Here is a 12,638-nt window from a genome sequence, read left to right on the forward strand (position 1 = left end):
TAAACACTAGTGACTCCTCTCTAGGCCTGCATGGCTCCGTCAATTTAAAAAAACGGCCAAGAGCGTGTCGGGCCACGCTCAGTGTAGGGTTCCGTAGTTTTCCGTATTTTTCTCAAAAACTACTGAACCTATCAAGTTCAAAACAATTTTCCTAGAAAGTCTTTATAAAGTTCTACTTTTGTGATTTTCATATTATCAAAAAACGATCTTAGTAAACCCTTATTCATTTTTAAATACCTATCCAACAATATATCACACGTTGGGGTTCGAATGAAAAAAAAAATCAGCCCCCACTTTACATGTATGGGGGTACCCTAATAAAACATTTTTTCCCATTTTTTATTTTTGCACTTTGTGGGCGTGATTGATATACATATTGGTACCAAATTTCAGCTTTCTAGTGCTAACGGTTACTGAGATTATCCGCGGACGGACGGACGGACGGACGGACGGACGGACGGACGGACGGACGGACGGACGGACGGACGGACGGACAGACAGATCGAAAAAAGGGTAACTACGGACAAAAAAATCTTGTGTCTCCTGCAAACAACTGCAAAAAGTGTTTTGTTCCTGCCGGTGAGTAGATACTGAGCTCAACGAGAGGGCTCTGTTAGGGTCAACAACGTTTTTCTTCAGGAAATAGAAGTCGTAGAATGTATAGGACCCCATACACTCCACGACTCTTCTCTTTTTAACCCCCGACGCAAAAACGACGGGGTGTTATAAGTTTGACGTGTTTGTCTGTCTGTCTGTCTGTCCGTGGCATCGTATCTCTCGAACGGATGAACCGATTTTGATTTAGTTTTTTTGTCTGAAAGCTGAGTTGGAAAAGTTCTTAGGCATGTTTCATGAAAATCGGTCTACTATGTCGCGGTCGGGGTTTTTTTCAAAATTTTAATTTTAAAAAACTTAATACTTTTAATTTAGAACATAGTATTTAGATTATCACCTCTGTAGCTACAGCCATTCATAGGGTATTGTAACTGATAGCATAAATTAAGGTGGTCTACATATTAGGACAAAAAACTTTCCATACGAGGGGTTAGTTACCTCTGCAGCTTGTTACACATTAATTTGGCAGAGTCTTAGCAAAGAACATGTTAAGTAAGGTCAGGTTCATTATTATCGCTTGACTATCTAACTTTATTCTACGGTCTATTGACTATTCATAACTCTTGTCCAACCAGTCTAGATTTGAAAAAGCTCGCATTTAATTACTTGAAAGTAAAAACTGCTGTATCAAATATTGATATCAAATGGTTTGGCTGCTTCATCATTTTGTATAGTTGATTGGATCACAGTACATATCATTATGTGGAAGAGTCACGTTGTAAATTTTATTGAAGTTAACTTTGTACTATTTTTTCTGTAAGTACAAGGATCAAATTTAAAGGTCTGTTACAGATCGTTTCACGGAAGCTAGCATGAATGTAATGGAAAAAGATGGTTGTTTTAGTGACCTGTCAGTATCGATAATATCGGCCCGCGCAAATGATCAAATCGTTACAGTCTTTTTGACACATAATTATATTATAAAATCAGCCTTAAGAATTTAAGGAAACTTAGTGTTTAAAAAAACCTTATAGCAAACCTTAAATATGCAGACATTAAACGACGATACGAACTATACATTATCCCAAAGTTTCATCCGTGAGAAAATGAAGGTCTGGCGGCTCTGGACTTCTTAGTCCACTGCTTTTAAACTGAAAAATGTTATTGACTAATTTAATTTACATTTATTAAATACAAAAAATCATAACCAATAATCGTGATAAGTCATAAGTCCAAATCCATAGTCCATATCTGAGCTCAGTCCTTGAGGATTTAATCAACCCAAAGTGCATCAGGTGCAACTCAAAAGCGCCGTACAGAGCGCACCGGCGCGTCGCATCCGCGCCGGTGCAGCTTTCTGATACTAAAGTGGAGTCCGGCTTCAATTAGAAAAGTTGTTTCCCATTAAGGCTTTGTTTACTCATAGACCGGTCAGGATTTCATACTGGACATAGTGCTGGTAGCAAGTCTTTCGAGTCTAAGAAATAGACTCGACTTACGAAACTATGTGTTAAAAAACTTCTCGAAGCTTTTGAGTCTGAATTAGAAGAACAAAACTCTTTTTACGAATTTTCTGATGTCCCAATTGAGTCCTTTGATGAGTTAATATCTAAATAATACCAGTAAAGAAAATAAAATTTAGTGTATGATGTAACAAATTCATAAATTGTATAATGAATGAAAATGTTGCTATATGTAATGTACTTCATTGTGTACATGTAGTTCTTAGTCTTAGATATTCTCACATTTTATGTACCTAGCTGAATACGTCAGTGTTTAATCAGGTGTTTAGTTTTTTTTTAATTGTGAGTTCTTCGAAAAGGATCCCATTATCCAAAATTAAGATCTCCAAAAATTACTCTAGTTTCGATTAAAGTATGATTCATAAAAATCGAGTCCAGTCTTAAAACATACTCAAAGCACTCGAGTCCCAGCAAACACTAACAGTAGTAACAGTACCTACAATAATTTAAATATAAGTATTTGAGTCTTAAAAACCGAGTCAAGTCTTAAAGCAAGACTCAAAAGGACTCGAGTCTTAGCCAACACTAACTACAAGTTACTCGTTATTGAATGAGTTTCATGATTTGTCATGATCTTTACTGCTACTTTCTTAAACAAGGATATAAAAGCTCAGTGAGATATGCAAACAGGTTGTTGAGTTTTTACGGAAAGAATTTGTGTTAAGGACTAGTACTTACTAGAATAACAGAATGTCTTATTAAGACATTTGTAATATCTCCTCGTTGACTTAAATGTTTTTCATTTTTTATACCTAAATAGTAAAACAATGTTTCATTTTTTCCAATTTACTACGGAACCAAATAAAGTTATTAATTTCATGGCACTTAAATGTAGGATTTAGTGGACCAATAGAGGGTATTTGGTATTTATTGTTCTAATTGCATTATAAGAGTACCTATCCATAGACTTACAAGGTCACGTAACTATTAAAATAAAATAATTTTTCATTTATCAGTACTTGATTTGGTTCAGTCGTTATTTAAATCCTACAAACTGAGCAGAAAACTATAGCACTTGATAGCCATTTTCCTCCCAATCAAACCTTGAAATGCAAAAATAGCATTTCGATCTTACCACAGATTTTTGAGTGACTAATTATAACATTAAATGCTGAAATCGTGACAAAAAATGGTGCTTATTTCTATGGAATAGCTAAATTTTTCACAATTTCAGCATTAGTCCCATAGTAATATTTGTTCATTTTGACTTTAAAATCACTATTCAAAGCTGGCCCTTTATTTTTCACCCTGTATTAAAATAATGTAAAGAAAATTCCTCTTAATGTCCGTTACAAATGAATGTCTGTCAATGTACAATAACACGCTTATCTACAACTAACACTCTTACTTTCTTAAGTAAGTACACAACAATGACTTGCTCTGTTACAACTATACTTTAATGTGGTTTTATGTTTTCATTATAAAAATGAACATTTTCTTTTTCCATTGTTTTACCTTGTGAGCTTTCATTTTTGAGGAACAATCGGTATTTTAATGTCATAAGTATGTGATTATTATCGAATTTATCATCGAAGTTTTACAAAAGGGCCTACGGATTTACGAACATTAGGGGATAAATATTTTTGCTATTAAAAAGTCATCATAATAATGTAGAAAATGTATTTATTCTTATTTCGGTACTTCATTCCTGCGTGCTTTCTGCTGAAGCAAACAGACATAATTTTAAAATTTTGAATTGCCGACAAAATGTAGATATTTTTTTAGTTTAACCTCTCCAAATGCCTTGTCCCGTATCCGATTCCCCAATCCACAATTTGGACTTTAATTAATAATTCATTTCATAAGTTATTATGTTAATTAACTTACATTTTTTTAATATCGGCGTTCCAGGGCTTAAAGTAGAATTTTCAGATCACTTATCTTTTATATTATTTAGCGAGCAAATGTCCATATTGATAAAGAAGAGTGATAGAGAGACAAAAAGCTCTTTGTTGTCACAGATCAAACGACTTGTCACACTTGACCAGCCGGCAGAATACCAACGCAAATGACTTCTACACTCAACCCTTTAGAATTAATATTGTCTTCGGTTACCGCGATAGTTACTCATGAAATAAAACTATGGAAACGGATTAAATCGCGTATAATGAATTTAAAATACATCCCGACGTTTCGAACTCTTTACAGCGTTCGTGGTCAACGGGTGACTGAGGAATCGCGATTTAATCCGTTTCCATAGTTTTATTCCTTTAGAATTAGTTAGAACAGACTTATTCTGAAATTCAAAACATGTGAATTATTAGATACAGATCTTACTTTTCATTGTCAAAAGTGTAATTTTAACCGAAAAACACTTTGACGCTATTTAGTGCAGATGTAGTGCGAAAAGGGTTTCCTTCGTATTTTTCCGGAAACGTTCGTATTTGTCATGCTAGTTCAGTCGATGTCAGTACATCTTGTACTGAGACTGACTGAAATATCACGACACGTTCGTACGTTTCCGTAACAATACGAAGGCAAATCTTTTAGATGAAAGATACTTCGGGTGATGAAATTGAACACCTCGTTATCCAATTCTAACCGAATTATACATAACTTTCACTGCAGTATAACGTTAATTATGTAGTTAACATAATTATGAACAGATACTTAAACTTGTATTCTTATGCAACGAGCAAGGGAAACGTACGTTTTCTATACATTTAAATATAAATCTGATATCAGTCTACAAATTATAATTTGTTAAAGATGTTATACAAGATTATATTTCGTTTATAATGTGTTGCATCTAAGTATTTGAATTATATGTAACTATAGGTACATTTACAAAAATAGTACCTACTACCGTACAGAAAAGATAATTCTTTCATAACCATATTTTTACAGCATGTAAAAACTAAAACTATGCCTAAAAAATAAAAAATAACATTAACGGCTCCCTGCCGTTCCCGGTGCAAAGGTGCCCACTGCCCATGATGCTAAAAGCTCAACAGTCACTCGAAATTGACCAAATTTTAGGGAAAAAATGTTTTTTTTTTCACGTTGGTAAAGACTGTATCGTTAAGTATGGAGACAACTTTGAGTAGCCGTATTTATTTGCTATTATATTTTTTTTCTTATAACAAGACATGGGCTTAATAAGGCACATAATAAGGTACACATTTTGTCCTAGAAACTCGACGTAAAGCACATGGTTTAGACAGTATTGACTTAATCCTCCCGAGTACCAATTACGATTCCGGACAAATGAAGAAAATTCACAAAGTGCGTACAAAACGATACGATTGCGAAAAAAAATTGTACGGTACGAACCTCAACGACACATGATCCACAAAGCAGAATATCTGGACATAGTCTAGCCACTGTTATTTTTAAAAAATAAAGTCCAGGATCTGTGTATGGCGGTGATTTAGAGAATGTGGCATGGTGCTTACTCTAACTCCGACTTTGATGTCGAATTTGACTATCATACACTGTTTATATCGATCTGGTTTAGGCACTGTTCAAACACCACGAATGTCAATTAGACTTTGGGCTATGGCTATTTTTTTTATCTGTTTCTCTCAACCTGCTCGCATCAAAAGTTTACGGCAATCCGGAATGTTGCTCAAAAATGCATTTTTTTAAATTATATAAACTCACCGCATTCATTCTGCAAGTACCCAATTGAAAACCCACGAAGAGGACTCTTAAAGAATATATTTTGGCAGCATATTAACCTTTGTTTGTTGAAATTGTACAAAGAGTCATTGAAATATCCTCAAATTAAGCCAGATAGGGGTTGTCCGAAATTTATTTGCTAGACCTTAATGAAAGTACCATAAAGTCCCTAAAATAAAAAAAAATATCAGACCTTCTTATGTCAAATCGTGCTTACCAATACCTTCAGATCATACTCTCGGAACATAATAATACCAAATTATGCACATGTCAACATTTACACGAGGTTTGTTTTGTCCTTAAACTTAACGATACAGTCCTTATATATTACTACATTGAATCAATTCAAGTTTTGGCTCTTTAACTTGCTCAAATTAAGGTCAAAGTATTCTATAATCAACAGTTAGTTAAAATATTTATAATACTTATTATATTACTTCCTTCATAATTTGAGTTGAAGTATTTTTCCAAGGCTTAGTTCGTTTTCACATTATCCGATCCGATATCGGATGGGACCGATATCCCATACATTTAAGCCGCCATCATTGATTTCTGCCTTTGAAATCCTTCCTACATCCGATATCGGATCGGATAGTCTGACAACGCACTAAGGCCTTTTAAGTAACGTCATTACATAGTTATCCTAATAATTTCAACAAAAACCTTGACATTACTCCAAAATGCCCGAACCAATTGAGATAATACCCACGGTGGGGTCATTGACTCTCTGACTCTGTTTTACGTTCAGCGAATGCACTTCTTTTTGGTTTTATTTCAGCTCGGACGTAACTGTTCATTTCTAGGTCTCAAGACTCGTTTGTTTGTTTACGTTGTGTTTTGTTTAAAAAAAATAGTCTGTGCTGCGTCATATTTGGAGAGGTGTCGTGTCAGGTTTGATACTTTATCTATTAGGAGTTTATCCGAATAAGTAAGTATGGTTGATTTTTTCCGCGTATTATTAAGAAAACATTTTCATATTATAAGTAATATCACTAATATCATTTGAGCGAATCATTAAATGGCATAAAGTAATTTTATGTTACAGTCATATTTTTAAACTTATTTTTTCAGTACAGATGGTCGTTTTTTTACGCACTAGTTCGACAAGTGGTTCATTATATGCCAGGTCGAAACGTGCGAAAAGGAAATTCGTAACTCGTGTCGATTTAAAACACTCCCTTCGGTCGTGTTTTAATTTATCGCCACTCGTTTCGAACTTCCTTTTTTACGCACTTGTATCGTAATGTACTATTTTGGCATAGATTTTTGTCGTTTGCCTCACCTGGCCTGTTACGAATTTTATGGCATAGTAAATTAAATTATACGGTATGATTTAATTTACTATGCCATAAAATTATTCATATACCTTACTATTTTACAATATATAATTTTAAAAATACTTTCGCCCGTCTTGTACTAACACTCTTTGTTCATAGACAGTTGCATTTATGACTTATGACATAAGTATTGACTCATAACTTCCTAAGTCCCGTTCAGTTAGGTACATCTAAATCTACACTCTTAACTGAACAAAAATGTCTGAACACGCTTTGTTCATAATATTAAAATCATGTTCACCTATTATGAGCATAAAGTTAAGTTTCGCTTCAACATTTATTTTGCGAACCGCCAAGGAGTGGAATGCCCTGCCTGAGTCTGTGTTTCCACATGAGTACAATCCAGCAGGGTAGCATGGTCGCGCGATAGACGATAAAATATCAGGCCGTCCCTATCGCACTATTAGTAAGCGCGATAGGGACGGCCTGATGTTTTATCATTTATCGCGCGACCATAATTGCCTGCCTGTAGGCCTAGCACATGATGACCGCGAGAGTATGTCGCCGCGAGATAGACTACCCGTCCTTATGTCATTAATACAGTTAGAAGAAGACGTGTCATCTATCTCGCGGCGACATACTCTCGCGGCTATCATGTGCTAGGCCTACTGGTCTCATTAAAGCAAGAGTAAATAGGTATCTCATAGGTAAGCGTGCTCCACCGTAGACCGCATCATCACTTACCATCTGTAATCGTGGTCAAACGTCTACCTATTCATACTAAAAAAAAAAGTGTGTAGATATAACTGAACGCGACTACAGTAACGCCTAGAAGCGTAAAATGCATACCACGATCCGTTTGCTGCATATTGCTATTTTATTGTGACTAAGCTATTTAATTGTGCGAGTGATATTTGATTTCTAAGTTCAGATTCTGACTTGATTAACCCTGCATGCGATTTTTTAAACAAATTACAATATATTTTGAACTTGATATCGTAAAAAAGGTTTTTTTTATCTGTTGTCTTAGTTGATTAAATTTCTTCTTGGAATTTGCGTTCTAGGAACCCACTTTACGTTAAAATGTGGTAGCACTACCACCCCAGCCCTTTACAAAACTTAGCTAGCTAGTCTTTTAGCTTTCTAAAAAGTCACTATTTATTTAAATTTAACTCTTATAATGTTTATGAATCTCATTTCGGAAATTTGGTACTGAATTATCATTGGCAATGCATAATTGCATAACGAACTTAGTACCGCTTTGAAACTTAGCGCGCCCCGAGTCTACCTATTTACCAACTCATTTTACTCTGTATTTTCTTTTTTTTTTTTAGTACTCGGTACTTTCGCTTTTGACCACAAACTGAGCTTTTCCATTAATAAAGGCATGTGTCTCCATTTTCCATTTTCTAATAATATAACTCAACTTAGCACCTAACTAATAAATACTAAATGCCTGATTCGAGTTCATATTTATGTCCAAAATGAGCTCCAAATATACGTCAAAAATTAGTTAGGAGATGGACAGTATAATGTCAAAGTAAAATGTGAGTCACTGAAACAACTTACCGATTTGTATCGTACCGAGAGATTTATTTATTTATTTATTAGTAAAAACATGTTTACATGACATTACAGTAAAACCGTCACGAAACTTAGATAACAAAAAAGAGAGAAAATAAAGAGAACAATAATAAAAATAAAATTTCAACCATTTTCTTGTTAGTTGTTTGTCTTTTTTTAATGTTTGCATGTTAATGTATAGAAATTTAATGTAATTGGTATGTGTATACCCAATTTCAAAATTGTACTTTGTATGCCTATCGGCGAAGCATAGCGCTCTGACAGAATTTTGTACCAACATTGTTACCTATGTTTACAAACAAATAAATCGTTTAAATCGTTTAAATCGTTTAAAATTAAACAATCGATTTGGGCGATGACGTCACAGCGTGGCTCCGTTGCGTCGTTTGCCCCGGTATGGAATTTGGCAGGTTGCCCCGGAACCGCCGAAAAACCACCTTTCGGCCAGAAGTCTGCGCTCGCGATGGTGTCCTGCAGCGGCCGCGGCACGCGCACAACGAGATAATTTTGACGTATCTAGAAATTCGAACCAGACCGGCGAAAGCTCCTGAAATGCATACTTTACTACCTAAGGTGTAAGTAACAGATATTTTAAGACCATATTAGTAGCCGCTTCTGTACATTTTTGTAGCCTATTGTTAAAGGCTTTGAAATTATTTAAATATGGTCGAGGATGTATTGTAATTATGTAAGCACGTATACGACTGATGTTGGAAGTAAAAATATTCATAATTTCATTGAATATATTGGTAAAATCTCGTTTAAATTTTGAAGTGGAAAATGGCTACTTTGAGTGAGTATAGAATTCACGGTACCTGGATCGATACTCTATCGCTCTGCCATCTGAAAAGCTGGCATCGCATCGCAAAAGCATAGACCTAGTGGCATCTAATTGCAGACGTTCTGCTTGTCAAAAAGTTGTAGGTCTAACTTTTGACAAGTTGATTACTTCGAGACTTTCTATGATAGATTAACAGTAGCATATTGTAGTTACATGAACAGTTTTAAGGCCGTTCCAACACAATCACCAATTTTATTGTCTGAATTCTATGTAAAATCTCTTATGGAGTCGTGTACATATTTTTGGCACTTTGTACGTATCTATATTTACCTAATATCTTGACTGTATTATGTTGTTAGTAGGCAGTTTCTTATCACACCCATCACTACGAGTCCTTGACCAAGAGAAAGTACGGCGCGAAGGAATTTCTCGACGCTGTGAATCATCTCGCTTTTGTGCGTTGAACTATTTTTAACGCCTGTCAGATGTTTAATGGTAGGTTGAGGGCGATGTTTTAATGTTTTTGAGGTTTAATGATAAGGTATTGTTGCCCGGGACAAAATTACGTTGAAATTGCTCAACTTAGCTGGCCAGTTATTTATCAATGTTGACTAGGCAGTCAAAGAAAAGCTATAGATGGACATACCTAATTACCCACTTAACTAACTACTTAAGTTACATGGGGGACTTAACCAGAGTGCATTGTGTTGCCATTGTATTTATGGGATTTTACGAGAACAATAAATGCTCAAAAGCTGTAATTAAAAACTTACTTATCATTTTACTGTGCTGTAAACTGGCAGTAAAAATGTTCTTTGAAAATCATTAAAGTTAAAATCAATTTGTACCGACCGGACATGACGTGGGGGTAAGGGTAAGGGTAGAAGAAGGGGGTTACGTTCAGAAACAGTTACAGGTATCACATAACTTACTCAAAAAGAAATTACACTTTATGAGTAACCTAACCCAATTTCTTCGCGCCAATTTCGGCATATTTTTGGCACAATACAGTTCCGTGTTTGCATAATACATGAGTACGCGTCTGTCACATAGCAATGAGTGGTTGAGTAATATGTGTGCCAAGTTTTGAGGCACGGTCTGGCCTAGCGACCTTGCTAATTTGATGGTTCTGGGCTCAAATTCCGGTAAGAGCATTTATTTGAGGTTTTTGACTTCAAGTCTAGCCTAGCGGGTATGACCGGGTAGTGACCCTGCCTCTATGCCCTGCCTGCTGCGCCCGTAGGGTCGTAGGTTCGAATGCCTATTATATAAGGGCATTTATTTGAGTAATGAGCACAAATATTTTTTCCTGAGTTTGGATGTTTTCTATTTTCTTTTTTGGCTTGAGTACCTACTAGGGATTGCAGTACCGGTACTGTTTTAAAGAACCGGGATTTTCGGTACCGGAGCAATGTGGAACCGGGATTTCCCGGGATTTTCGGTACTTTCGGGACTGGTCTATTTTTTTCGCTTTTTCAAATATAACAACATATTTTTTTGCATTTTACATCTTTTATTATTATATTTCCATAACCAAACCGCACCGGCTTCGCTCGGCGTATTATTTTATCTGCCTTTTTTATTACAATGAATTGGGAGTCGGAAGAGCAAGCAAAAAATCCTGAAGAATTCCGCCTAAACCATAGGCACCAATGGTTGACCGTTGCAATACATTGCTCCGATTAGGCGATCTGCCATTACTGGGAGATATTTAATCGCTTAGTAAAAGAAATAAGACAAACACTATTAAAGAAATGTAATAATTGATTATAGTCCGGCAGTAAAACCTCACAAATTTTCCCCAAACATGTAACTTGAAGCAAAGAATGTAAACTAAAGGAAGCAAAACATTTGAGATGGTGCACTATTTTTTTGCTAGGCAGAGAGAATGTTCTCGAGAAAATTAGTCATTTTCTGGAAATTTCTGTGGAATACCGTAATACCACATTATATGTAAACATTTTTTAAAAGTTAAGCATGTTTATAACAGCTATCCTTAAAAGTTAGACATAACTCATAAGCCATCCCCGACTTTTTTTCTAGATCTACATTTATGTATAAGAGCGACAATTCCACCATACATTATTTTGTTATAAGTCGATCGGTACGTACGGGCAGGGTTTTCGATTGGAGCTCTTAAGCAGCGTGATTTTTACCGACCGATTTTAGCACATGTCGTCATGTTTTAATAATCAATTTATAATAACAAAACCTTAATCATTCCTCAAGAATCACTATTCATACATATGTGAAAAACGCATAAACATCCGTTTAATGGTTTTTGAGTCTGTCGCAAAATTCGCGAACACAGTTTTATGACATGCAGAGAAATGAGTCAAATGATAAATGAGGTTGAGAGAGAAAAAATAAATACACAAATGCATATAACAAACCTTCACCAAAAATACAAAACTCAACTACTGAACTGGCTAGTGGGGCTAGCCAGTGGCCACCGCGATACCCTCGGTTTTTATGTTATTATAAATTGTTTATATGTTATTATAAATTGATTATTAAAACATGACGACATGTGCTAAAATCGGTCGATAAAAATCACGCTGCTTAAGAGTTTCAATCGAAAACCCTGCCCGTACGTACCGATCGACTTATAACAAAATAATGTATGGTGGAATTGTCGCCCTTATACATATTTTATTTTCTTTATTGGGGAAAAAAACAGACATAGGAAGGTCATACAGATAAGAAGATATTGAAATACACAATAATAGGTACAACCTACATCCTGAGACAATTCCCACTAAGATACATAAATGTAGATCTAGAAAAAAGTCGGCGATGGCTTATGAGTTATGTCTAACTTTTAAGGGTAGCTGTTATAAACATGCTTAACTTTAAAAAAATGTTTACATATAATGTGGTATTACGGTATTCCACAGTAATTTCCAGAAAATGACTAATTTTCTCGAGAACGTTCCCTCTGCCTAGCAAAAAAATAGTGCACCATCTCAAATGTTTTGCTTCCTTTAGTTTACATTCTTTGCTTGGGGAAAATTTGTGAGGTTTTACTGCCGGTCTATAATCAATTATTACATTTCTTTAATAGTATTTGTCTTATTTCTTTTACTAAGCGATTAAATATCTCCCAGTAATGGCAGATCGCCTAATCGGAGCAATGTATTGCAACGGTCAACCATTGGTGCCTATGGTTTAGGCGGAATTCTTCAGGATTTTTGCTTGCTCTTCCGACTCCCAATTCATTGTAATAAAAAAGGCAGACAAAATAAGACGCGGAGCGAAGCACCAGTCCCGAAAGTACCGAAAATCCAAGCCTTCTTG

Source organism: Leguminivora glycinivorella, chromosome 23 (assembly GCF_023078275.1).
Source record: "Leguminivora glycinivorella isolate SPB_JAAS2020 chromosome 23, LegGlyc_1.1, whole genome shotgun sequence".
NCBI classification, from domain to species: domain Eukaryota; kingdom Metazoa; phylum Arthropoda; class Insecta; order Lepidoptera; family Tortricidae; genus Leguminivora; species Leguminivora glycinivorella.